This window comes from Oncorhynchus masou, chromosome 20, assembly GCF_036934945.1.
Source record: "Oncorhynchus masou masou isolate Uvic2021 chromosome 20, UVic_Omas_1.1, whole genome shotgun sequence".
Taxonomy (NCBI): Eukaryota; Metazoa; Chordata; class Actinopteri; order Salmoniformes; family Salmonidae; genus Oncorhynchus; species Oncorhynchus masou.
The window spans coordinates 16,209,300-16,237,222 of NC_088231.1; the positions used below are offsets into that span (position 1 = coordinate 16,209,300).

The 27,923-nt window shown below is 43.2% G+C and overlaps 1 protein-coding gene across 3 annotated transcripts in view; it reads left to right on the top strand.

Annotated features, from left to right (window-relative positions):
• The window catches only part of coro2aa (coronin 2Aa), a 59,934-nt gene that overhangs the window by 2,474 nt on the left and 29,537 nt on the right, over positions 1-27,923 (top strand). Inside the window, exon 1 of one of the 3 annotated variants that reach the window (XM_064926545.1) lies at positions 20,906-21,278. The exons of the other annotated variants lie outside the window; for them this stretch is intronic. The gene's annotated coding sequence lies outside the window, so the exon portion shown is untranslated. Of the gene's footprint in view, positions 1-20,905; positions 21,279-27,923 lie in introns of those variants that run through there. 3 annotated transcript variants of the gene reach the window in all.

Consider the following 27,923-nt stretch of genomic DNA (forward strand, 5'->3'; position numbering starts at 1 on the left):
GACGTTGGGTTTTTCTGTCTAATGCTTGACACACCAAAAAAAAAGTACATTCAAACAAGTCGTGATTTAGGTTATATTCTGACGAAAATAGTGGTCATATGTACAGTCATGTATAATATTTACAATTATACAGTAAGTATGTAAACCGAATATGTGACCCATATTCAGGTTATTTACTGTAATACTGCTGAATGAAGTCAATAGAAGGACCATGCAGCAAAGTACAGCAACTTTATTGTAGCAGGAGGTATCAAAGTCCTCACTGTAAGAGCCCTCTTGATTGGAGGCGTGGCCCTGTGCAAACATGGCCTTGAACCTGAATGCTTTGGAGCTTACTTACATTTGATTGACAGATACAATCTCAGAGAAAACATGGAACCTAGGCTAGCTAGCATACATCACTCACTGTTGAGTAACTGAGATAGGAAATGGTTTATGTTCTGTATTGTGAAATCCAGAACTATGTTAAATGACGTTTTCCTGACTACCTGTATGCACATATATATATATATATATATATATATATTTATTATTTTTTGAAAATGTAACCTTTATTTAACTAGGCAAGTCAGTTCAGAATAAATTCTTATTTACAATGACGGCTTACCGGGGATTAGTAGGTTAACTGCCTTGTTCAGGGGAATAACGACAGATTTTTTATCTTGTCACCTTTCAGTTACTGGCCCAACGCTCTAACCACTAGGCTACCTGCCACCCCAGAGTAACTTGCGTTTGAGTTCTGCTACAGGAAGCTTACATACATTGATGGTGTTTGAGAAATTGCGGAAGTCGGTCTTTCTGTGTTACACACGCCGGCCCAGTTCACTCTGAGAATGTATTGGGTCAGTAGCACATCCCTGGAATGTTGCCTGCAATCAGCACAGCGGTGAATCAACCAATGAGGAGGTGGTGTTGTGTAACACTGTCAGATAGGATACTGTAGAGAACACAGAGCAATAACACAACACTATGTTCTGTTGTCAGCCTAGTGCCCAATCTTTTCCACTCTCTGTGCTGTGTCTCTATTCTCATTTCGGAATAGCCAACATTTGATTTACTTAATTGAGGAAAAGTTGCCTACTTGACTTGGCCAGTTAGTCATAGTGGTTGACAACCATTATGTGTGTGTGCCTGTCTGCGTGTGTGAGTAAGTGTGTGTGTACGTGCCTATGACTCTGTGTTTTGTGTTTGGAGGGCCTGAAGGGGAGGGTTGTCACTTCATGTACTTGGTTGCCTCATTGTCATGGATATCTAGTCTGTTTGCAGGAGGAGACATGAACACACTGACTGACTGTACATCTGCCTCACTCAGTCATGTCCCACACCAATAAGCCTGCATGTAGACTGTGTTCTTCCATGGAGCTCTGACTCAGAGAGGAGTTATTTATCTGATTTCATCCCCCCACCTCCTTGAGGTTGGTTTCCTATGACATCCCTCACTGATGATGGCCTGTCTGTCAAATCAAATGTTTTGTCACGTACACAGTTTATACAGCAGGTATAAAAGGTGCAGTGAAATGCTCGTGTGCTAGCTACCTCAACATTCCAGTACTATAATGAATAATAATCAATAATAAATAAGTAATAGAAGAGGTAGTATGCAGAGTAATATATTGGTATGTACACAATAGGATATACAGAATAGATCATGAATGTTCTATGTCAATATGACTGTATTTACATATAAAGTGACTAAAATGTCAATGTAAAATGTGGAGAGTCAGTGGCAACAGTCACTAAGGTGCCGGGCCCGGTTTCCCAAAAGCATCTTCAGGCTCAGCTCATCGTTAGAACCTTTTGTAGGAGCATTATTGAATCTCCCAGCTGTTCCCCAAAAACATTGTTACAAAATGTGCCCTTGAAAACGTGTGTTATTTCCCGACTGCTTCAGACCACTTGTGGAACAGCTTAGTGCTTCGTTAGATGCGTTTTCCCCACCGCGTCACTTTCTTCACAGAACATCTCTGCCGTACATAGAATCAAGACGCGTATATGTCTCTCTGTTGCCAAGGTCTTTGCAATTGTTACAAAGAAGCGGGATAAAACGATGCTTCAAATAGAACTGAGATGACTGCATGAAAAGTTTAAATAGCATTCCTACAGTATCGGCTTCATAGGCCCATATATTTAAATGATATTGAAATACATTTCATGTTCATTCAATTGAGTTTAATTTGGCTACTGTCTGTAATTTTTGCCTCAATATGTTTCATGATTTGTAGCCTAACGTGCACAATGATGTGCCAAATCTTGATTTAGTGCATTATTATAGGGGAAGCATTAGAATAAGCCGCCTCAATGATTGCAGCCATAGGAGATAATATCTCTCCAGGAACTGATCCGTTGTCAGTAGTGTTGTGGAGTAATTCTAATGCGAAGGTAAGATTTGAATGGAGAAAGTTGACCCGAGATCAGCGCTGCCTTTCTTTTGATCCTATCAGTATCGACACATGCCTCAATGACACACTTTTGGGAAACACATGTTATGTCGTTGCCGTTGTGGGAAAGATGCATCATTAAAACACACGTCAGCCGAAGTTCTATCGGGAAACCGGGCCCGGGTCTGTGCAGGGAGACAGCTATGGTTAGCTGTTAAGCAGTCTGATGGCCTGGTGGTAGAAGCTGTCTCTGAGCCTGTTGGTCCGAGACCAGATGCTCAGATACCGCTTACCAGATGGTAACAGAGTGAATGGTTCCTGGCTCGGGTGACAGGAGTCCTTGACGACCTTCTGGGCCCTCGTCAAACAACGTTTTGAGTAGATGTCTTGGAGGGCAGGGAGCTCGCCCCCAGTGATGTCTATGGCCTCACAGTATGGGCTCAGGTGATTTGTATTCTCTGACTCTTGATCTAAGGTCTGTTTAGTGTTTTCCTCCCCTAAATGTTAAGGTCAGGAATATGGGCCTGTAAGCACATCCTAGATCAGTGCCAAGGGGCTACCTGCAGGGCCGGACTAGCACAGCTACAGTTTTGTAGCTAATCTCATGCTATTCTATACATTTTTCCATGAGGCTGAGAGAATATTTTGCCGATTTAAAGCTAAATTCCTGCAATTCTACACTTTGTCATGTAACGTGTTCATGGGTCATTCTCACAAAACGGTGTCACTTTTCACAAAAGTTCCTGTTGAATCACTGAGATTAAGATCTGTAATGATCTATATCAGATATTATGCATTGTACCAACATTCTCATTAACATTCTCCGTAACAGTTGTCAAAGTCCCAAAAATTAATAAACAAATCAATATTTCTAATATAAAATAAAAAAAATCTCCCATAATGAAAAGGCCCGAGTTAAACATAACACTGAAAATACAAATATTTCATTTGACATTTATTATTATAATAAAATTGAATCAGACTTTTTCCCAAGTTGATCTTTTTAGCCATTCCGGTAATGAGAAGGCCAAATGGTGTAAAGCGGTGTTTGGGGAATAAGAACCTAATTCTGGAGGCATATAAGTGAACAAATGAACTAACCTTGGGCTTGTCTATGTACTACTACTTTTACTGATTGGAGTTTTTACAGGAACTTGAAAAAGTGTTATGGTAATGAGACACAGACACTGTGTTTAAACCATAATATTTATTATGTACAATGTCAACTTAAACTATTATACAATTTGTATGATTTATGGGACAAACTACAGCAACATCATTTTGTGTTTTATTCAAATACGTTAGCTTTTTATAAATATTATATATAAAATGACCCAATTTTAATTAAATCCGTACTAATTTCAGTAATGAGAATTTGGGTGAAAATGTATCAAATTCAGGTGAAAATGTCTTTATTTAAAAGCTACACTGTTAAGGTTTTCCTCCTCTTCGTCTGAAGAGGAGAGGCAAGAAGGATTGGAGGACCAATATGCAGCGTGGTAAGTGTCCATGGTTCTTTTAATAAGAAATACTCAACATGAACAACTGAATAAAAAAACAATAAACGTGAAAAGAATGAAAACCAAAACAGTACCATGTGGTGAAAAACACAGACACAGAAACAAACACCCACAAACAAACAGTGAAACCCAGGCTACCTAAGTATGATTCTCAATTAGAGACAACTAATGACACCTGCCTCTGATTGAGAACCATACTAGGCCGAAACATAGAAATCCCAAAATCATAGAAAAACAAACATAGACTGCCCACCCCAACTCACACCCTGACCATACTAAATAATGACAAAACAAAGGAAATAAAGGTCAGAACGTGACATACACATTCTAGTCCTCAGAATGGTAGTTGATTTTTGCAGATGCATCATGGTTTTTAAACTCAATTTGGGGGGGCGGGTTAAATGCCCTACAAGCCGTTATGGTAATCCAGCCATGGCTACCTGGAGACATGATTTCATCACTCTGGACTCTAACCCCCACTCCATCTGATTGTGCCATTGAGCTAACAACAAAAATCTATTGTCTTCCTGGTTACATTCTTCTCACAAAGGTCTGATTATTCACCCTTTTCCATGAGCCTCCACAGATGACGTTCCAGTGACTTGATTTATTTGTAGTGGAGAGAGGTTCTAGGAAAGTGGTGCGGATTGATTGATTTCAAGATTACTGTGTTTTGTTGAGGTGAACTGAGATTGGTTTGTTTGAATGTTGTGGTTGTAGTATTGAACAACCAGCCATCACATGCTCTCACATACTGAATTTCTATCGATGAAACATTTTTATTGTTGAATCTGTTTGTGTTCCTTATTAGGCCCACAACTCTTAGATATAACATTTGTTTGATGAAATAACCTTATTGGGCACCTGACCATTACGGCAGGGAATTTTGTGGCTGAGCCGAGCTTTCCAAATACTGCACCGCACAAATTCCATCCAAGGGACCAATCTGTTGTCTGGGATGATTACATCCCTTACAATGGCTCTTACTGAAATCCTCAAATGCTTTTACGTAACCACCGAGCCATCTGCACGTGACATACCGAGACCACCCCCGACTGTCACTGTCGTAGTCGCTGACACACACACACACACAAACTGTCCTCCACAGTTGTCATTACCATAACACTTATTTCTCGTGTCAGTTTCTGAAAGTGCATCGAAGTGTTTGCTTGCATGTACAGCGTGTTCTTACGTTGTGCTCTGCTCCCGTGCTGTTATGTCATAGTTGACCGACATCAGTCATGAAGGTTGTCATGGACGTTTCCCGACACACCAGCTGTCCTAACGGATTATCCCAGATGGGTGGGCTTCAGTTAGGGTGGACACAGGGAGAGGGAGGGGATTACTTTAAAAATGGAGAGTCCTCCTCCCCTGGATTTGCCCAGCTCCAATCCTGCTCCGATTGGTGTTTCCAACGGTATGCTCCATCCCAGAAAATGTCCAGGCTGCTGAGATGTAGGCTAGATGTTTCCCGCTGTGTCCAAACAGGAAGGCCTTCTGCGACCGCTGAAGCCTCTTGTTGATTACAATGCTTACGGTTGGTTCCCTTATGCTAACGTGCCCCGTATAGTTGGTCTGTAAGTGTATTAATCGCTGCATTAGGGTATTGAATGAATTGATCTTGATTCTTGTCATATGGAGAGAACTTCAAGTGGAGGATCTCTCTGACAGTAAGTACCCAGTCCGTGGCTCTTCCAGAAAACAAACAACAACTTGACCCAGAATGATTCTTCACTCATTTGAGTGTCTCTTGGTAGACGAGCTTAGTTGGCACAGTCCTTGTTGTATGATGACTCCTGTGTCTCTAAATTTGATTTGTTTTACATTTAACATAGTAAAAAATGGAGTGTACAGAGAAACTATGATATAGATTTCTCAGATACTTGTGAAGGAGATTCATCTTTTACAACTACCATACCATTCAGTGGGCCTACGTATTTCACTGATTGGTACAAAAACATTGTGTTTATTTATGTTTTCCTGGAGGATGTAGTCTGAGGGTCACGACCTTCTTGCCCTTTGTGCTGTTGTCTGTGCCCAATAATGTTTGTACCATGTTTTGTGCTGCTAACATGTTGGGCTGCTGCCATGTTTTGTTGCTACCGGGTTGTTGTCATGTGTTGCTACCATGTGTTGTTGTCTTAAGGTCTCTCTTTATGTAGCGTTGTGGTGTCTCTTGTCGTAATGTGTGTTTTGTCCTATATTTTTTTTTTTAATCCCAGCTCCCGTCCCTGCAAGGAGGCCTCTGACTTGGTAGGCCTTCATTATAAATAAGAGTTTGTTCTTAACGTCCCTGCAAGGAGGCCTCTGACTTGGTAGGCCTTCATTATAAATAAGAGTTTGTTCTTAACGTCCCTGCAAGGAGGCCTCTGACTTGGTAGGCCTCCATTATAAATAAGAGTTTGTTCTTAACGTCCCTGCAAGGAGGCCTCTGACTTGGTAGGCCTCCATTATAAATAAGAGTTTGTTCTTAACGTCCCTGCAAGGAGGCCTCTGACTTGGTAGGCCTTCATTATAAATAAGAGTTTGTTCTTAACGTCCCTGCAAGGAGGCCTCTGACTTTTGGTTGGCCTCCATTATAAATAAGAGTTTGTTCTTAAAGGCCTCTGACTTGGTAGGCCTTCATTATAAATAAGAGTTTGTTCTTAACGTCCCTGGAGGCCTCTGACTTGGTAGGCCTTCATTATAAATAAGAGTTTGTTCTTAACGTCCCTGCAAGGAGGCCTCTGACTTTTGGTTGGCCTCCATTATAAATAAGAGTTTGTTCTTAACGTCCCTGCAAGGAGGCCTCTGACTTGGTAGGCCTTCATTATAAATAAGAGTTTGTTCTTAACGTCCCTGCAAGGAGGCCTCTGACTTGGTAGGCCTCCATTATAAATAAGAATTTGTTCTTAACGTCCCTGCAAGGAGGCCTCTGACTTGGTAGGCCTCCATTATAAATAAGATTTGTTCTTAACGTCCCTTGTAGGAGAATTTGCCTCTGACTTGGTAGGCCTTCATTATAAATAAGAATTTGTTCTTAACGTCCCTGCAAGGAGGCCTCTGACTTGGTAGGCCTCCATTATAAATAAGAGTTTGTTCTTAACGTCCCTGCAAGGAGGCCTCTGACTTGGTAGGCCTTCATTATAAATAAGAATTTGTTCTTAACGTCCCTGCAAGGAGGCCTCTGACTTGGTAGGCCTTCATTATAAATAAGAATTTGTTCATTATAAATAAAGAGTTTGTTCTTAACGTCCCTGCAAGGAGGCCTCTGACTTGGTAGGCCTTCATTATAAATAAGAATTTGTTCTTAACGTCCCTGCAAGGAGGCCTCTGACTTGGTAGGCCTTCATTATAAATAAGAGTTTGTTCTTAACGTCCCTGCAAGGAGGCCTCTGACTTGGTAGGCCTTCATTATAAATAAGAGTTTGTTCTTAACGTCCCTGCAAGGAGGCCTCTGACTTGGTAGGCCTTCATTATAAATAAGAATTTGTTCTTAACGTCCCTGCAAGGAGGCCTCTGACTTGGTAGGCCTTCATTATAAATAAGAGTTTGTTCTTAACGTCCCTGCAAGGAGGCCTCTGACTTGGTAGGTAAGAGTTTGTTCTTAACGTCTCTGCAAGGAGGCCTCTGACTTGGTAGGCCTTCATTATAAATAAGAGTTTGTTCTTAACGTCCCTGCAAGGAGGCCTCTGACTAGGCCTCCATTATAAATAAGAATTTGGTCCCTGCAAGGAGGCCTTCATTATAAATAAGAAGTTTGTTCTTAACGTCCCTGCAAGGAGGCCTCTGACTTGGTAGGCCTTCATTATAAATAAGAGTTTGTTCTTAACGTCCCTGCAAGGAGGCCTCTGACTTGGTAGGCCTTCATTATAAATAAGAGTTTGTTCTTAACGTCCCTGCAAGGAGGCCTCTGACTTAGTAGGCCTTCATTATAAATAAGAGTTTGTTCTTAACGTCCCTGCAAGGAGGCCTCTGACTTTTGGTAGGCCTTCATTATAAATAAGAATTTGTTCTTAACTGACTTGCCTAGTTAAACAAAGGTTAAATAAATAAAAGAGCAGAAGGTGGATGTGTCAGTGACTAGAACAAGTCTTCTCTATTATTCATAGAGAGGAGGCAGAGAGGAGGATGAGGAGGAGGAGTGGGCCTCGCCCTCCCATTGACATGTTATTTCTCTCTGTTAACCAGCCAGACCTTAAGTGGCCCTAATGGCCCTACCTCAGAAACAGCCAATGTCTCCAGACTAATAGTGTGAGCTACTTGAGCATTACTTTGGCCAGTCAGAAAACAGCTGTGAATGCTGTAGTAACCATATCACGCCACACTAATGCAGTCAGCCAATGGAAGAGATCTGATTAGCGAAAGCATCAGACAGTCTGATGTCATCATGGAGCTGGTTGTGAGCCTCTGGGATCCTGTAGTTGCTGTTGTTAGAGAGATGGATAGAGGGGTTGGATCAGCATAGTATAAATGCAACCTCATCCTCCCGTTGCTCAAAGTGTAACTTACCTCGGCTGCCGTTATTATGGTTTGGATGGATGGGTGTCATTAGTGAAGCTGACTGTTGATTTAGGAGTAATGGAGTAAATGGCTGGTGGAGATCTGAAGTTTATGGGATGGCGTGTTATGGCTACTTGCGTTGACGCTAGGCCTACTTGTTCTTATCACCTCCACTGAATAATTGAACATTTTACATTAACTAGCATCAAATATTTAGGTTTCATTCCAATTAGGAATGAGGCGAAGAAAAAAACCCTGAGGTTGTAGAATAAAACCAATGCATGAGAGTGAAAACGTAAGAAGAAGAAGAATTGGATGTCATAACCTGTTATAGCTGCTATTCATTACCAGAGCAGCACTACACATGGTTTCAAGAACAACGCCAATTTAAAGCCTGACCGATATCCAACTTTGGATTCGACGTAGCCCCTTTCCTCTCTTTGCTTATCTCCTGCTACTTTGACAAGTTGACATTGAGCTCAGCAGAGTTTAGATATGCCGCTGTTACTAAGAGGATGGAATGGGGTGCTCACTGCTCATCTGGGTAAAGTCAAGATAGTGTGTAAAACTCTCCACTCTGCCAGGGGCTGTAGCTACTGAGGATCAGTCAGTCCTCTCAATAACAGCCAGAGCATTTCAGAATTAAGACTAGACAAAGAAATTCCCTCCAGAGGTCCGGCTCCAACATGGCTCACCCCTCAGAGCTATGACATGATATCCATAATTACGTTTCCTCCATACTTAACGCTTCACACCACCGGTTGTCTGTCCTTTACAAACAGCTCCCTGAACCCCAACTACCTGTAGAAGCACAGGGACGAATACATAATGGACATTTACTGGAATCTCTTCCTACAGTCCCTGAGGATTCCAGACTGGTTCTATACACAAGGCCCTCTCCTCTCCATGTCCTCTCCCAGCCATTCAGACACGGCCTCCAAAGACATAGTAATAATGATGTTGTCATTATCTCTGCTGTGTTAAATGCACCCCTCCACTACAGTCAGGCAGAGGCTTTTTACTGTAAGTCAATAAAGGGATTGATTTAGTTTAGAGTTTCACGGACGCATCTGATATTTGTTGCAATGCTTCGGGTGGGGAGAAGGGGGGTGGGGGGTTGTAACGTCTATCTCGTCACCATGGATGTTTTGTCATAATATGAAAAGGACGGCTGAGGGAAATGAAAGTTGGGTAACGAGTGTCATGATGAGATCGTAGGCTATATTTAAAATGTTTCCATTGAGGCGGTTTAAAATATTCATTTTCTTTTTATATTTCAAGCATAGGTTTAGTTGGCTATTTAGTTTCGTCCTTGAAGTGAACTGAAATTCTTGTCTTTGGACCTGTTGAAAGCTAGGCCGATAAAGTCTGTATAAGGCTATGAATTGTTACGAGAGACTTGCCAATATAGGTTTCAGTATCAAGCAGCAGCCATATCATGATATCATTCAATGAGCAACACAGCTAATAAGCAGGTTAACGCCATGGGGCTTTAAATGAGTCACCTCTGGCCTGGAAGAATCAACAGGGCCAGCTGTACAGACACGCACACACCTCTGACTCAACACCGCACCACAGGTAGTAACCATATCACAGGTGAGATCATAGTCGCTTTACATCCAATAAAGGACTTTCCATAAGGGGAATGAACCCCTTGTTATGAAATCTTTTGACACTTTTTTTTTACTTAAGAAGATGTCAAAATATAATGCTGGATACTTGGCGCTCCATGCTATCATTTTTCTAGAGCCTATAACGATCTAGAACTCTTCTATATATCCCAACTTCATAACGCCAACATTCTATGTACTGTAACTATATCTGGAACTTATTTTAATCTTCACGTGCAGTGACAAAACAGATCGCATCTCAAATCCATCACCCAAGGATCCCTATAGTGTTTCCGTCCAATTAGATTAGAGATAGGATCATGAGACCACCTCAGTCTCCCGTCCCATAGTGTCAGTTGCATTCAGACAGGATGATGGAGCTATAGGTGGGTACTGTACTTTTGATGGGGTGTATGATGGTAAGAGTACTTAGCAGTGGGTATTTCCACAGAAAGACAGATGTGTGTGAAGAAGGGTTCTGTCTGTGTTGTGTCAGGATGGACGAGTGCTGGCTAGAGAGAGATACCAAACCCACGTGTTGCCTCAGTGTTGAGTTGACTCAGAGATTTGATCTGCTTTGCTTGTTTGAACAGATGAACGCATAGTGTACATTGTGATCTGATTTTTCATTTGCAGTATTGTGTCACAATGACTGATTTGTCAAACACCGGGCTATTGTAGAGACCTCTGCAATTGTTACGGTATGTTTCAAGCGTGATAACTTGTGAATGGTGCAGATGGGGTTTCTACTGACAATTGCAATGTACAAACTATGGCATAAGGGAACGATGAGCGCATAAGAGGAATCCGTAATTTCGATAAGACATTAATGAGCGAGCTAAGACTGACGAAGTCAATATAACTATTTGTTCAGCACTTTTGAAATGTACAGCGACAGAATTCAGAACATGGGCCGTTCTTACAGTATACTCCCTGTATACCAAGTCAGAACCGTAGGATGAATAAAGGAGGCATATAAGCAGACAATGAATATTCGATGATGACGTTTCTCTAAAACAGGCTATAGGCTACATGTTCACCACCAAGTCAAAACAGTAGGCAAAGTTATGAGGGGGAAAGGGAAAAAATTATTAGGGTGAGGCACATGGGCTACTAACAGCTTACTACACAACATACACTTAGTATTACTTTCTTAGCTAGAATATACATATCTCCCTGGCTTATTACATCATTTATGCTCCAGCATACGTTACATTTTTGGACTCACCTTGTTGTGCTAGCCTACACACCATTCCAGTGGTGACCCGTCATTCAGGCTGCTCAACCTGTTTTGAGCCCCATCTGCCCTGAATGACGGGTCGCCACTGGAATGGTGTGCAGGCTGGGTTTATCCTACATCTCAGAAAATCACACCACATTCTCGAACTGTTAGTCAATCTTCGATTTATTTGCATGAGATTCTCTGTGTTGACAGAATAGAAAAATAAATGCTGTTGCTACCTCGCTTTTACCATATCTATGATGGCAGAAGAAAATATCATTGATTCGCTGTATCTAAAAAATAAATGCATGTTCCAATTTTGCTGTTGGTTAGTTTATCTGCTATGTGTTGTGGGAGTGGTCCCAAACCTCTTTTGCATGGCAAACCATCAAAGACAACATGGGAAGGAACATGCAAATACTAGCCAGAGACGTACAGTGCATTCTGAAAATATTCAGACCCCTTGACTTTTTCCACATTTTGTTTCATTACAGCCTTATCCTAAATACTTTTCCGCCTCATCAGTCTACAAACAATACCTATAATGACAAAGCAAAAACAGGTTTTTAGAAATTTGTGCAAATGTATTTCAAATAAAAAACTTAAATATCACATTTACATAGGTATTCAGACCCTTTACTCAGTACTTTGTTGAAGCACCTTTGGCAGTGATTACAGCCTTGAGTTTTCTTGGGTTTGATGCTAAAGCTTGGCACACCTGTATTTGGGGAGTTTCTCCCAGTCTTCTCTGCAGATCATCTCAAGCCCTGTCAGGTAGGATGGGGAGCGTCACTGCACAGCTATTTTCAGGTCTCTCCAGTTATGTTAGATCGGGTTTAAGTCTGGGCTCAGGCTGGGCCACTCAAGGACATTCAGAGACTTGTGCCAAAGCCACTCCTGCGTTGTCTTGGCTGTGTGCTTAGGGTCGTTCTAGTCCATTTTAGAATAAGGCTGTAATGTAAAAAATGTTGGAAAAAGTCAATGGGTCTGAATACTTTCCGAATGCACTGTACATCATTTGAAAGACTTCTGTTGACGTGTTTTATTATATTTGTGCATACGTGTGTGTGTGTGGGTTTGTCTGGGTGCGTTACATGACATAGCCCATTTATTTAACCCTTATTTTACCAGGTAAGTTGACTGAGAACACATTCTCATTTACAGCAACGACCTGGAGAATAGTTACAGGAGGGAGGAGGGTGATGAATGAGCCAATTGGAAGCTGGGGATGATTAGGTGGCCATAATGGTATGCGGGCCAGATTGGGAATGTAGCCAGGACACCGGGGTTAACACCCCTACTCTTACAATAAGTGCCATGGGAACTTTAATGACCTCAAAGAGTCAGTACACAAGTTTAATATCCCATCCAAAAGATGGCACCCTACACAGAGCAATGTCCCCAATCACTATCCTGGGGCATTGGGAGATATATATATATATATACACTACCGTTCAAAATTTTGGGGTCACTTAGAAATGTTCTGGTTTTTTAAATAATAGCACATTTTTTGTTCATTTAAATAACATCAAATTTATCAGAAATACAGTGTAGACATTGATAATGTTGTAAATGACTATTGTAGCTAGAAACTGCTGATTTTTTATGGAATATCTACAGTTGAAGTCAAAATTTTACATACACCTTAGACAAATACATTTGAACTCAGTTTTTCACAATTCCTGACATTGAATCCTAGTAAAAATGCACTGCTTTAGGTCAGTTAGGATCACCACTTTATTTTAAGAATGTGAAATGTCAGAATAATAGTAGAGATAATTATTTATGTCAGCTTTTATTTCTTTCATTAGTTTACATACACTCAATTAGTATTTGGTAGCATTGCTTTTAAATTGTTTAACTTGGGTCAAACATTTCAGGTAGCCTTCCACAAGCTTCCCACAATAAGTTGGGTGAATTTTGTCCCATTCCTCCTGACAGAGCTGGTGTAACTGAGTCAGGTTTGTAGGCCTCCTTGCTCACACACACTTTTTCAGTTCTGCTCACAAATTTTCTATAGGTTTGAGGTCAGGGCTTTGTGATGGCCACTCCAATACTTTGACTTTGTTGTCCTTAAGCCATTTTGGCACACCTTTGGAAGTATGCTTGGGGTCATTGTCCATTTGGAAGACCCATTTGCGACCTAGCTTCACCAGTCCCTCCTGCAGCAAAGCACCCTCACAACATGATGCTGACCCCCCCATGCTTCACGTTGGGATGTTGTTCTTCGGCTGGCAAGCCTCCCCCTTTTTCCTCCAAACATAATGATGGTCATTATGGCCAAACTGTTCTATTTTTGTTTCATCAGACCAGAGGACATTTATCCAAAAAAGTACGATCTTTGTCCCCATGTGCAGTTGCAAAGCGTAGTCTGGATTTTTTATGGCGGTTTTGGAGCAGTGGCTTCTTCCTTGCTGAGCGGCTTTTCAGGTTTTGTCGATATAGGACTTGTTTTACTGTGGATATAGATACTTTTGTACCTGTTTCATCCAGCATCTTCACAGGGTCCTTTGCTGTTGTTCTGGGATTGATTTGCACTTTTCGCACCAAAGTACGTTCATCTCTAGGAGACAGAACACATCCCCTTCTTGAGCGGTATGACGGCTACGTGGTCCAATGGTGTTTATACTTGCATACTATTGTTTGTACAGATGAATGTGGTACCTTCAGGTGTTTGGAAATTGCTCCCAAGGATGAACCAGACTTGTGGAGGTCTACATTTTTTTCTGAGGTCTTGGCTGATTTCTTTTTATTTTCCCATGATGTCAAGCAAAGAGGCACTGAGTTGAAAGGTAGGCCTTGAAATACATCCACAGGTACACCTCCAATTGAGTCAAATGATGTCAATTAGCATATCAGAAGCTTCTAAAGCCATGACATCATTTTCTGGAATTTTCCAAGCTGTTTACAGGCACAGTCAACTTAGTGTATGTAAACTTCTGACCCACTGGAATTGTGATACAGTGAATTATAAGTGAAATAATCTGTCTGTAAACTATTGTTGACTTGTGTCATGCACAAAGTAGATGTCCTAACCGACTTGCCATAACTGTAGTTTGTTAACAAGACATTTGTGGAGTGGTTGAAAAACGAGTTTTAATGACTCCAGCCTAGGTGTATGTAAACCTCCGACTTCAACTGTACCTAGTTTGGTGGCGTACAGAGGCCCATTATCAGCAACCATCACTCCTGTGTTCCAATGGCCCGTTGTGTTAGCTAATCCAAGTTTATAATTTTAAAAGGCTGATTTGTCATTAGAAAACTCTTTTGCAATTATGTTATCACAGCTGAAAACTGTTGTGCTTATTAAAGAAGCAATAAAAATAGCCTTTTTTAAACTAGTTGAGTATCTGGCGCATCAGCATTTGTGGGTTCGATTACAGGCTCAAAATGGCCAGAAGCAAAGACCTTTCTTCCGAAACTCGTCAGTCTATTCTTGTTCTGGGAAATGAAGGCTATTCCATGTTAGAAATTGCAAAGAAACTGAAGCTCTCGTAGAACGCTGTGATCTGCTTTTAATGGGCGCTTCTGTGTACACTGGCACACAACAGCTTCAAGACTGGAGAATAGTTACGCAATTACTGGCCCTACCTGTGCAGCTGTAAAAGTCCCTGAAATGACATCAGCCGTTTGTACATCTGATTATCAGATTCTATCAACAGTATACACAACAGTCGGTGAATGGGTTCAAATCATAAAATCTACAGCACAAACACACATGGCAGACACACCCTTTTCTGAGAGACAGCCCTATAATCCAGAGCCACGCGACACCAAAACACACGACCAGCCTGCCTTCATGTTCCACACCCCGGAGACAATTCTCATAAAGCAACTTGTCAGCTAATGGGGATCCTAATTAACACTACATATTGATTACCGACCGACACCCTACAAACATCTAGGTCTACAAAAACATCTAGGTCTACAAACAACCATCTAGGTCTACAAACAACCATCTATTTACACTTCCTATTTACACTTCCTCAACCCTCATCCTCAAATAAAGCAAAGGCGACAGACATCCAGACAAAAAGCAGCACAGCACTTTGTGCCTCAAGCAGGTGTTTCTCCGTCAAAACAGCCAGGCCACTTATCAGAAATGACAGTGAGGAAGGGATGGCCATTATAGCTCAGCCATGTCAAAGAAATGAGCCCCGTTTCCCACAGTAGCTGTCTATTACCTCACGACTGTGTGACCTGTGATTAGAGAGAACAGTTAGCTGTTAGATTTCTGGAAAGGCTCCCAAGCTATTAGGCGGTTTGCAGTCTATGATAATAGCTAAGAAATGTAACCTAGTTTACCTACTCTAAGATGAATGCATGGTCCTAAATCGAACAAACCTGAGTTCATGATGAAAGAGGACAACTTGTACATTATACTGACTCTAACTGATGGGCTAATCAGATAGTCTTATCTTCCTCTTTAATAAGCAGACTCTGGTATTGGCCCAGACCACTGACTGTGTTGCTCTGATGTCTCGGTTGTACTCCTTTCCTTGGCAGAATGCTCGAGATTAGACACTGGCCAGATAAAAAGAGGGTTGGCACAGCTTTCAGTTGGTCCGATCTCAAAGGAAACCCTGCAATAGATCACAGCATCGCACTCGCTCACATCAATGTGTGTGGGCAAAATATGCACAGCGCATGTGTGTTTGGTGTCTTACGTAAGCCGGTTTCCAAGAAATCACTCTTCAAGCACTCTATACAACCTGGATTATCGTGCACACATTGAAGGTTGACAACACTTTAAAAAGCCATTAAAACCCGGTTCTCTTGAACATGCCTCTTCAATAATAATGGATGGAAATTGACTGCCATTGTTTATCTAGAATGAGTTTCTATAGTGTCCCTGTCTGCCTAGCCTAATATACAGTAATCTTCAAAAGTATTGGAACAGTGACAATTCTTGTTGTTGTTTTGGCTCTGTACTCCAGCACCTTAGATGTGAAATGATAGCAATGACCATGAGGTTAAAGTGCAGACCATCAGCTTTCATTTGAGGGGATTTCCATCCGTATTGTGTGAACCATTTAGAAAGGAATGCACTTTTTGTCCACAGTCCCCCACATTTTAGAGGGCCAAAAGTATTGGGACAAATTCACTTGTATGTGTATTATACACAGGAGGTTGGTGGCACCTTAATTGGGGAGGACGGGCTCATAGTAATGGCTGTAATGGAACAAATGGAATGGTTTCCAACTCATGAAACAAATGGTTGCCATGTGTTTGATATCATTCCATTCACCCCATTCCAGCCATTAATATGATCTATCCTCCCCTCACCAGTCTCCTGTGGTATTATAGTATACATATCAGTGGCCATTGGCCTCCCCTTGATATTGATGGTGTTGTTTTGGTTGACCCAGGGGGTGTGGGGGAGGGATCACTCTACTTCTGACTCCTGGAGCATGTTGTTGTGCACGTCTCTGTGTGATTGAGCTGTTTCTGTCGTCACCAACACTTAGTTGGACTTCATTCAGTCATACCTGGAGTGTGTGTGTGTGTGTGTGTGTGTGTGTGTGTGTGTGTGTGTGTGTGTGTGTGTGTGTGTGTGTGTGTGTGTGTGTGTGTGTGTGTGTGTGTGTGTGTGTGTGTGTGTGTGTGTGTGTGTGTGTGTGTGTCTTTGATTAGGATGTCCTATAAAGCGTCTGCTAAATGACATATATCTGGGACTTGGATTAGGTGGATCAATCACCAATGTCTCCAGGTAGATAATTCATTTTCTGCAACTCAGACAAACTATTTCTCTGACCTGTCGCTTATCTCTCTCACACACACACCGAAGTTTAGAGGTTCTGCTGGACTTTGGACGTGTGTGTGTGTGTGTGTGTTCATGCACCAGAGGAGGCTGGTAGGAGGAGCTATAGGAGGACGTGCTCATTCTAATGGCTGTAATTGTATAAATGGAATGGAGTCGGACATGTGGTTTCCATATGTTTGATGTGTTTTGATACCGTTCCATTTGTTCCATTCCAGCCATTACAATGAGCCCTTCCTCCTATAGCGCCTCCCACCAGCCAACACTGACGTGCACATGTGTATCGATCGCCTGGCCACTTTTCTGACCTGCTGTTTCACCATGTGAAGTCCAGCTGTCGATGCCTGTTATATTTCCCCTCTCTCCTGTCCTCATATAGCTTAGCCTAGCCTATCCACGTCACTCATATTGACCTCCTAGCCTAGCTATCCACTTCACTCTTATTGACCTGTTAGCCTAGCCTAGCTATCCACTTCACTCTTATTGACCTGTTAGCCTAGCCTAGCTATCCACTTCACTCTTATTGACCTGTTAGCCTAGCCTAGCTATCTGCTTCACTCTTATTGACCTGTTAGCCTAGCCTAGCCATCCACTTCACTCTTATTGACCTGTTAGCCTAGCCTAGCTATCCGCTTCACTCTTATTGACCTGTTAGCCTAGCCTAGCTATCCACTTCACTCTTATTGACCTGTTAGGCTGTTAGCTTAGCCACATTGCCTTGCCTCCAGTGCAAAATATGCTGTTATGTAATGTTTTTGACAGGGGCTGACGTGTAGCGATTACCAATGTCTCGCTGTCAGTGCAGCACATGTGGATGAATTTTCGTGGAAGTTTGGCGAGAGGCCAAACCAGCCTCCCTCCCTTTACATGACCACATTGTGCAATGTGTGCTTTTCTCCCTGCTGGATGGAAACCATTCATTTAAAGAGCAGTCAATCTCCCCCACAGATTAGGCCTAGTCTTTGGTAGAGCAAGACACCACCACCTCACATTAGAATGTAGTCGATAGACTCTTGTATCCTGGTATTGTGAGTTGGAATGTGGAGATTTTGCATTGAGATGAGAATCTTCATACATTGTGAATTCTTATTTCATTTTTATGGGTTTTGTGTTCAGGGCATTGCGGGTTCAAAGGCCTGTCTGGTTAGTGGTTGTTTGTTATCGGAACAGGATGTCCCATTCTCTCGACATGAAAGCAATCTCTGGTTGAACTGGGAGATCTCTGGAGGATTACTGGTTTTTATCTATCTCTGGTTGATTACTGGTTTTGTCCCATTCTCTATCTCTGGTTGATTACTGGTTTTGTCCCATTCTCTCTATCTCTGGTTGATTACTGGTTTTGTCCCATTCTCTCTATCTCTGGTTGATTACTGGTTTTGTCCCGTTCTCTCTATCTCTGGTTGATTACTGGTTTTGTCCCGTTCTCTCTATCTCTGGTTGATTTCTCTCTATCTCTGGTTGATTACTGGTTTTGTCCCATTCTCTCTATCTCTGGTTGATTACTGGTTTTATCCCATTCTCTCTATCTCTGGTTGATTACTGGTTTTGTCCCATTCTCTCTATCTCTGGTTGATTACTGGTTTTGTCCCATTCTCTCTATCTCTGGTTGATTACTGGTTTTGTCCCATTCTCTCTATCTCTGGTTGATTACTGGTTTTGTCCCATTCTCTCTATCTCTGGTTGATTACTGGTTTTGTCCCATTCTCTCTATCTCTGGTTGATTACTGGTTTTGTCCCATTCTCTCTATCTCTGGTTGATTACTGGTTTTGTCCCATTCTCTCTATCTCTGGTTGATTACTGGTTTTGTCCCGTTCTCTCTATCTCTGGTTGATTACTGGTTTTGTCCCATTCTCTCCATCTCTGGTTGATTACTGGTTTTGTCCCGTTCTCTCTATCTCTGGTTGATTACTGTTTTTGTCCCATTCTCTCTCTGGTTGATTATCTCTGGTTGATTACTGGTTTTGTCCCATTCTCTCTATCTCTGGTTGATTACTGGTTTTGTCCCATTCTCTATCTCTGTTGATTACTGGTTTTGATTACTGGTTTTGTCCCATTCTCTCTATCTCTGGTTGATTACTGGTTTTGTCCCATTCTCTCTATCTCTGGTTGATTACTGGTTTTGTCCCATTCTCTCTATCTCTGGTTGATTACTGGTTTTGTCCCATTCTCTCTATCTCTGGTTGATTACTGGTTTTGTCCCATTCTCTCTATCTCTGGTTGATTACTGGTTTTGTCCCGTTCTCTCTATCTCTGGTTGATTACTGGTTTTGTCCCATTCTCTCCATCTCTGGTTGATTACTGGTTTTGTCCCTGGTTTTGTTCTCTCTATCTCTGGTTGATTACTGGTTTTGTCCCATTCTCTCTATCTCTGGTTGATTACTGGTTTTGTCCCATTCTCTCTATCTCTGGTTGATTACTGGTTTTGTCCCATTCTCTCTATCTCTGGTTGATTACTGGTTTTGTCCCATTCTCTCTATCTCTGGTTGATTACTGGTTTTGTCCCATTCTCTCTATCTCTGGTTGATTACTGGTTTTGTCCCATTCTCTCTATCTCTGGTTGATTACTGGTTTTGTCCCATTCTCTCTATCTCTGGTTGATTACTGGTTTTGTCCCATTTCTCTATCTCTGGTTGATTACTGGTTTTGTCCCACTGGTTTTTCTCTCTATCTCTGGTTGATTACTGGTTTTGTCCTCTATCTCTGGTTGATTACTGGTTTTGTCCCATTCTCTCTATCTCTGGTTGATTACTGGTTTTGTCCCGTTCTCTCTATCTCTGGTTGATTACTGTTTTTGTCCCATTCTCTCTATCTCTGGTTGATTACTGGTTTTGTCCCATTCTCTCTATCTCTGGTTGATTACTGGTTTTGTCCCATTCTCTCTATCTCTGGTTGATTACTGGTTTTGTCCCATTCTCTCTATCTCTGGTTGATTACTGGTTTTGTCCCATTCTCTCTATCTCTGGTTGATTACTGGTTTTGTCCCATTCTCTCTATCTCTGGTTGATTACTGGTTTTGTCCCGTTCTCTCCATCTCTGGTTGATTACTGGTTTTGTCCCGTTCTCTCTCTCTGGTTGATTACTGGTTTTGTCCCATTCTCTCTATCTCTGGTTGATTACTGGTTTTGTCCCGTTCTCTCTATCTCTGGTTGATTACTGGTTTTGTCCCATTCTCTCTATCTCTGGTTGATTACTGGTTTTGTCCCATTCTCTCCATCTCTGGTTGATTACTGGTTTTGTCCCGTTCTCTCTATCTCTGGTTGATTACTGGTTTTGTCCCGTTCTCTCTATCTCTGGTTGATTACTGGTTTTGTCCCATTCTCTCTATCTCTGGTTGATTACTGGTTTTTTGTCATCCTGGTTGATTACTCTCCATCTCTGGTTGATTACTGGTTTTGTCCCATTCTCTCTATCTCTGGTTGATTACTGGTTTTGTCCCATTCTCTCTATCTCTGGTTGATTACTGGTTTTGTCCCATTCTCTCTATCTCTGGTTGATTACTGGTTTTGTCCCATTCTCTCTATCTCTGGTTGATTACTGGTTTTGTCCCATTCTCTCTCATCTCTGGTTGATTCTCTGGTTGATTACTGGTTTTGTCCCGTTCTCTCCATCTCTGGTTGATTACTGGTTTTGTCCCATTCTCTCTCTCTCTGGTTGATTACTGGTTTTGTCCCGTTCTCTCTATCTCTGGTTGATTACTGGTTTTGTCCCATTCTCTCTCTCTCTGGTTGATTACTGGTTTTGTCCCGTTCTCTCTCTCTGGTTGTGGCAACTCCAAGATAAAGGGGGGAATTCTGATTGAACCAATACTGTGGAGGAGGAGTGAAGGCAGAGGGAGTGGCGATCGGAGGATCTTTCCCTCTCCCATCTCCTCCCTGCTTCTCTTCGTCACTGGGTTAGGCACCACCCTTTTAGGGAGTGTACACACACACACACGCTCCTGCTCTCTCCTGCTTACAGTGACCACCAGCCACTGTATACTGAACTCTGTGTCCGTAGACCTGCTGTACTACTCTACCCAGAGAGAGTTGGATGAGCTCTGGTTGGACTCCAGCAGCAGGACTGTAAGGGCTTGGTCTGTAGAGTTGGATGATATCACTCAGTGGCTGTACTCTTTGAAGCCTGTGTTGCAGGAGGCTGGCTTGCTCCACGTGCCTCAGAGAGCGAGACGGGAGAGAAGAGATTTACAGAGGCAAGCCATCTAGACGTGACATATAGACAGCACCTGCTCTCTCTCTCTCTCAAGGAGCTCTTCTCTTTTTCTCCTCTCAGTTGGCCTGCCTGCCATCCCACACTGACTAGACAGGGTGAGTAGGCTTCAGACAGAGGGAATGACAGATCTTTCTCTCTATTTTTCACTTTCCGCTGTTCACTCATACTGTCTTGATCTTTGATACTTGCTCCTTCTTTCTGTCTGTCCTCTTCACTACCTCTCATTCCTTTAGTTTCCTGTCCTTTCATCTCTACCTCTCTTTTCCTATAATGTGTGTGTGGTAACGTGTTTGTTGGCGTGGGGTGATCTCACCACAGGGCTTGACAGTTGTGTGTGTGTGTGTGTGTGTGTGTGTGTGTGGGATAGCTGAGTGAGGGACAGGGTGATTACAGTGTGCAGTTTTCTGGCTCCTGAGGAGCTGAGGCAGGCTCCAACAAGATACACCTAACACCTCTAGGGAGCGTTTAAAGTGTGTTGTTTGCGTCCGTGCATAGTATTTTTTAAAGATCCTGTCGGCAAAGCTCTATGAAGTTGTCATTACAAAGTAATTATTCACGCACATCGCCAGCGGCAGCATAATCCTGCTGACTCTGGCTCAACCGAAAAGGGAATGTGAAGAAGGAGCTGTTACAGTTTTAGAATAGTAAACATGACATCATCCCTATACTGAGTCAGTCAAGTGTTAAATCACAGATGGGCTTTATGGTCGGGTCATCTAAGGCTCTCTGCCACTGAACTATGGAAGACACACAAGACCCACAAGACCTATTCATCAAGCTCTGGGTCCCATTTCCCATTCATGTTAAGGCTGTGTGTGTGTGTGTGTGTGTGTGTGTGTGTGTGTGTGTGTGTGTGTGTGTGTGTGTGTGTGTGTGTGTGTGTGTGTGTGCGTGTGCGTGTGTGTGTGTGTGTATATATATATGAGTCTGGCTACAGACCATGGGGAAAGAAAGAGCACTTTGAGCTTGTGGAGGATCTGCAGCAGGTGAAATGTTATACGAGAGAGAGAGAGAGAGAGAGCCTGGGACTTGCAGCACTATCAATGGGCAAACTCCCACTACAGGACAATGTGTGTGTTGAAGTGTACAAGCATCTGTATACAGGCTGCACGCCATACAGAACAAATGCTAACTCTGAATGAACAACAGTCAGCTGTTTTCCAGTTGCTTTTGTATGCATTAACATGCGTTTGTGCACCTGCGTGTGTGTGTGCGAGTCGGTGCATTCTTAGAATGCTAGAATTGTATGCATACGACTGCTGCCAAAGTCAATGGTATTGATGCCCAGAGGAAGTATGAATGTGGAAATAACATGTATGCATGTTTTGCACAAACAGACAAATAGCCTATAGTCCTCCTATGGCCAAATAACTTCCCTATACAGTATACAGGTGTAGTGCCAAACTACTGTCAACACTCACTCACCACTTCCTACATGTTGATACACTCTGGTAAAACGTTTCAAAAGCAGAACACCAGGCAATGGAATCCTGGTATTGTGCGGGTTCAGATAGCAATATAAAGTGCTGCTTTGTGTTGTGCAGATCTTCAAGCCGTAGGGATATCTCCAGTGACAGGAGTGAATTTAATGATTAACTAATGGGTGAATTAGGTGAGCAGGGTGTGGTGTGTCCAACAATGGGACTATGCCTATATCTCCACGTTACTTCTCTCATTGTAGGCCAATGCAAACCTTTACAGTACAAATCAATCAGAAGGCTATGCTATCCCACCTCAGCACACACACACACACACACACACACACACACACACACACACACACACACACACACCCCACTCGCCCCATCAAGGCATCCCTTCTATAGTACATTCCTCTTTTCCATGTACATTCCACAGTGTTGGGCTGTTATTGTGTTACCTGTGCTGCATGGCCTTCTCTTACAGGGAGAAAGCCTGTAGCGCGCGGCTGTCGTCTGAGTATCATGTCAGACAGAACGTAGACACACATACACAGACCTGGACATTATCATGTCAGACAGGAACGTAGACACACACACAGACCTGGACATTCCCTGACTCGTGTTTCCTCTTGAGCGCTTACAAAACACGGCAGGCGTCCCGGCAACAGCCCTCACTCTATCTCCCCCTTCCTCACTCACCTTACCCCCTCCACAACTATCCCGACTCGCCCTCTTCTCCCACCCCCTCCTCCACTAACCCTCTCACAGGCTCTCATAGTGGAAACATCAGTGGAAAGATAGTTTAATAGTAACATATTCTCCTAAACCATATAAACATAAGACAAGACATTAGATGGAGGTAAAGGTGAGAGATTTGTAGTTTGGTTGTGAAGGGGGCAGAGGGAGTTGTAGTTTGGTTGTGAGGGGGCAGGGGGCAGTTTGGCTGTGAGGGAGTTGTAGTTTGGCTGTGAGGGAGTTGAGTTGTAGTTTGGCTGTGAGAGAGTTGTAGTTTGGCTGTGAGGGTGGCGGAGGGAGTTGTAGTTTGGCTGTGAAGGAGTTGTAGTTTGGCTGTAAGGGAGTTGTGAGGTGACATGATCCTTAGATGAGACAAGGACACCCCTACCGACCAAGCCCTCCCTAACCCGGATGACGCTAGGCCAATTGTGCATCACCCCACGGACCTCCCGGTCGCGGCCGGTTACGACAGAGCCTGGGCGCGAACCCAGGGACTCTGATGGCACAGCCCTTAACCATTGCGCCACCCGGGAGGCCCAAGCCCCATCGATGTTAATGGGAGCCTGTTTGGCCCTCCTTTTCCTGTAGTCCACGATCAGCTTTGTCTTGCTCACATTGAGGGAGAGGTTGTTGTCTCTGAGCCTCCCTATAGGCTGACTCATCATTGTCGGTGATCAGGCCTACCACTGTTGTGTAGTCAGCAAACGTAATGATGGTGATGGAATCATGCTTGGCCTGCAGTCATGGGTGAACAGGGAGTACAGAAGTGGTTGCAGAGGGAGGTGTTTAGTCCCAGGATCTTTAGCTTAGTGATGAGCTTTATGTGCACTATGGTGTTGAACGCTGAGCTGTAGTCAATGAACAGCATTCTCACATAGGTGTTAATTTTGTCCAGGTGTGAGAGGGCAGTCTGGAGTGTGATTGAGATTGCGTCATCTGTGGATCTGTTGGTGCGGTATGTGAATTGGAGTGGATCTAGGGTTTCCGGGATGATGGTGTTGATGTGAGCCCTGACCAGCCTTTCACATATGGCAACTTACGTGAGTGCTACGAGGCGGTAGTCATTTAGGCAGATTACCTTCACATTCTTGGGGACAGGGACTATGGTGGTCTGCTTGAAACATGTAGGTATTACTTACTCGGGTCAGGGAGAGGTTGAACATTTCAGTGAAGACACTTCCCAGTTGGTCCGTGCATGCTCTGGGTACACACCCTGGTAATCCGTCTGGCCCTGCAGCCTTGTGAATGTTGACCTGTTTAAAGGTCTTGCTCACATCGGCTACAGAAAGCGTAATCACACAGTCATGGAACAGCTGGTGCTCTCATGCATGCTTCAGTGTTGCTTGCTTTGAAGCGAGCATAAAAGACATTTGTCCTGTTTGATGGTTTGTCTGAGGGCATTGCAGGATTTCTTATAAGCGTCCGGATTAGTGTCAATGCATGTGAACTTTGTCCTCCTCCTGGCTCTGAACTTTAACATGTTGTCCTGTGGAAAGCTAGAGATGCGTCCCAAATATCACCCCATTCCCTCTATAGTGCATTACTTTTGACCTGGGCTCATGGGGCTGTGGAGAGTCCTGAACACACCAAGGTGACTGGGGTGAGACGGTAACGCACCCAGCTCGCACAGGATTAAAGAACAGATTGTTGAAAGCCACTGAAATTTGAAAGACGTGAAACATGCAACTTGAGATTGGTCTTCTACATTTGTCTTTGTGATGCGTTTCACAGTGGTTTTTACAGCACCCTTTTACCATATAAAGTTATGAGTCATTAGTTATAGCCCTCCGTTGACAAAAATAGATGTTCTACAGTCCAACTGATAGAGCTAGCTCTATATCTTATGTACCTTGCTCTCCTTTATACAGCAAGAGATATCCAGCCTTTACAATGTGCTATACAGACATATTTGACATTTTTGGAGCAGTGGAAGACTTTTGATCAGCAAGATGACAGGGTTAAAAATAGAATAATCTGTACTCGTCATCGTTTCCTTGTTCAGACGGCCCCCACTATGCAGCCAAGCTGTGTACTTACCTGCTGTTAAAGCACAAAATGGAACAGTCACTTTCTCTCACTACTTAAATCTGAATTTGAAGTCTATGACTACAGGCTGGGTTTCTGGGATAAGGGTTGGGGGTTTTTCTCCTCTTGGAGGTTTGTCACACTTTGTCTGTGTCTGAAATGGCACCCTATTCCCTTTATAGTGCACTACTTTTGTCCAGGGCCCATATACTGTATATAGTAATGCACTCTTATTAGGCAAGACTGCCTTCTTACCTAGTCTACAACCCATGCTTCATCTAGATATGTTAGTGCCACTGAAGAATTACACATTCTGATGGTAGACTCTGTTAGAGAGCTTTTTTTTTAGGCTGGATCATGTTGTTGAATTGTATTGTTGTATGTTTTAATTCGGTCATGTATTGATTGTTGCTGCCTTCTTGGCCAGGTCTCCCTCAAAAAAGAGACTGAGTCTCAATGGGCTTTTCATAGTTAAATAAATCAAGTAGGCTGCCATTTCGAACGCAGCTTTTGAGATTGCCATTTTCAAGCCCCTCACTGTGAAGTTCTTCAGGTCATTGTGTTCCCTCTGTAGAAGAAGAAGAGAGACAGGTGGGTTTGGAGAGAAGCAGCGGGTTGAGAGATAATGATCAGGTTCTATGTATTTGGGTTAATGACTCGAAGCGGGGAAAGACACATTCAAATAGACAGCCTTGGAGCAGAACGATGTCAACTCGGCTCTCTACAGCTGAACCAATGGAGAGAGCCTTGTTGGAGCTGGGTCGTGTTCATAAAGGAATACTGTAGCGAAACGTTGTGCAACGGAAAACAAAAATGAGTGAATTTATTGGATAAGTCCAGCTGTTTTCTTCCGTTGCGTGCACTTATGAACACCACCCAGAGCCAACCAACGATCAACGTCCCGTCATTCATTCCAACAGGGCCCATCAAGCCTGTTCTCACTGACTCAAAACTGACAGGCAATAGGCTGACACTATCAGGTGCCCCCAACAGGCTCCTACTGAGGGGTAGTAGAGAGCTACTGTCTCTGACTGCTACTGACAGGGATGGGATATGGCTTTCTCTTTCTTCTGAGGACACAGATGTTGTCCAGAGCAAAGAGCTGAGAGGAGACAGGCCCATATGGCTTTCTCTTTCTTCTGAGGACACAGATGTTGTCCAGAGCACAGAGCTGAGAGGAGACAGGTCCAGTCTGATAGGACCGTTGTGTTGTTTGTGTAAATATACACATAGGACCTGGTAGACACATTCCTGCTTTCTGTCTTGACATGCCTTGAGATATTTCACTGTTTGGGATTGTGTGTTGGCTTTTGTTCATTTGAGGTCAAAACATTTGTCAGCAGTCTCAATGCATTATTTCCACTAGTGTAGTTCACCTAGGAAGCTATCTGTTGGCAGTGCAGCTGCAGGGATATGGCATTACCAGTGTGAGCCATCTGTGTCCCACGGCTGGTTGGGTTCATTCACTCACCTGAAAAGGTTAACGAAGCTCTCGTCAGGTAGAGAACATTCGGGCGTGACCGCACAGTGCTCTGAACGCTCACCCGGGGGTAGAAGACGATAGGGCCAAACAGAGACTGAGACGGGCTGAAGGATGGGAAATCTTATTCCCTGTTTCTCGCTTTCTTTTTATCTATCTCTCGGAGTCTCCTCTCTCTTTCTGTTCCTACTTCTCCTTCTCTTTCCCCCTCTCTCTTTTCCCCCTCTCTCTTTTCCCCCCTCTCTCCCCGTCTCTTTCCTTTTCTTTCTTTCTTTCTCTCTCACCTTCTTTCCCAGCTCTCTCTCTTTACCCCTCTCTCTCTCTCTCTCTCTCTCTCTCTCTTTACCCCTCTCTCTCTCTCTCTCTCTCTCTCTCTCTTTACCCCTCTCTCTCTCTCTCTCTTTACCCCTCTCTCTCTCTCTCTCTCTCTCTCTCTCTCTCTCTCTCTCTCTCTCTCTCTCTCTCTCTCTCTCTCTCTCTCTCTCTCTCTCTCTCTCCCCCTCTCTGCTTATGTTGAGGCCAACCAACCACCACCACTAAAGCCACACCCGCACCAACCAACCACTGGCCTGCCTGGCTCCCAGTGTGTTATTTTTACCTCTTCCCCCCCACAATGATGTCACTGTCTTCGTCGTTGCCATATTTTTACTGACACCATCTCTATCGCCAGAAAAAACTCACTTCCATCCAAACACAGAGAGGGATGAAGTCATTAAGCCATAGGTCATTTCCAGGTGACACAACAGCCCATATCCTTTGGGCTCCAGATAGCAGTTTCCTTTAGGCTCAGATCTAGGATCAGTTTACCCTCAGCAAACCTTTAACTTTAACCATTGGAAATAAAAATGTTAAACTGACCTTAGATCAGTGTTTGAGTAGCCACTGCATACTACTCCTATTTACATTTGAGTAATTTAGCAGATGATCTTATCCAGAGCAATTACGGTTAAGTGCCTTGCTCACGGGCACGCCAGCAGATTCCTCACCTAGTCAGCTCGGATTTCGAACCAGAGACCTTTCGGTTTACACTCATCATACCCTAACCTTGACCATTTGAGCGAAACACTGACCTAAGATCA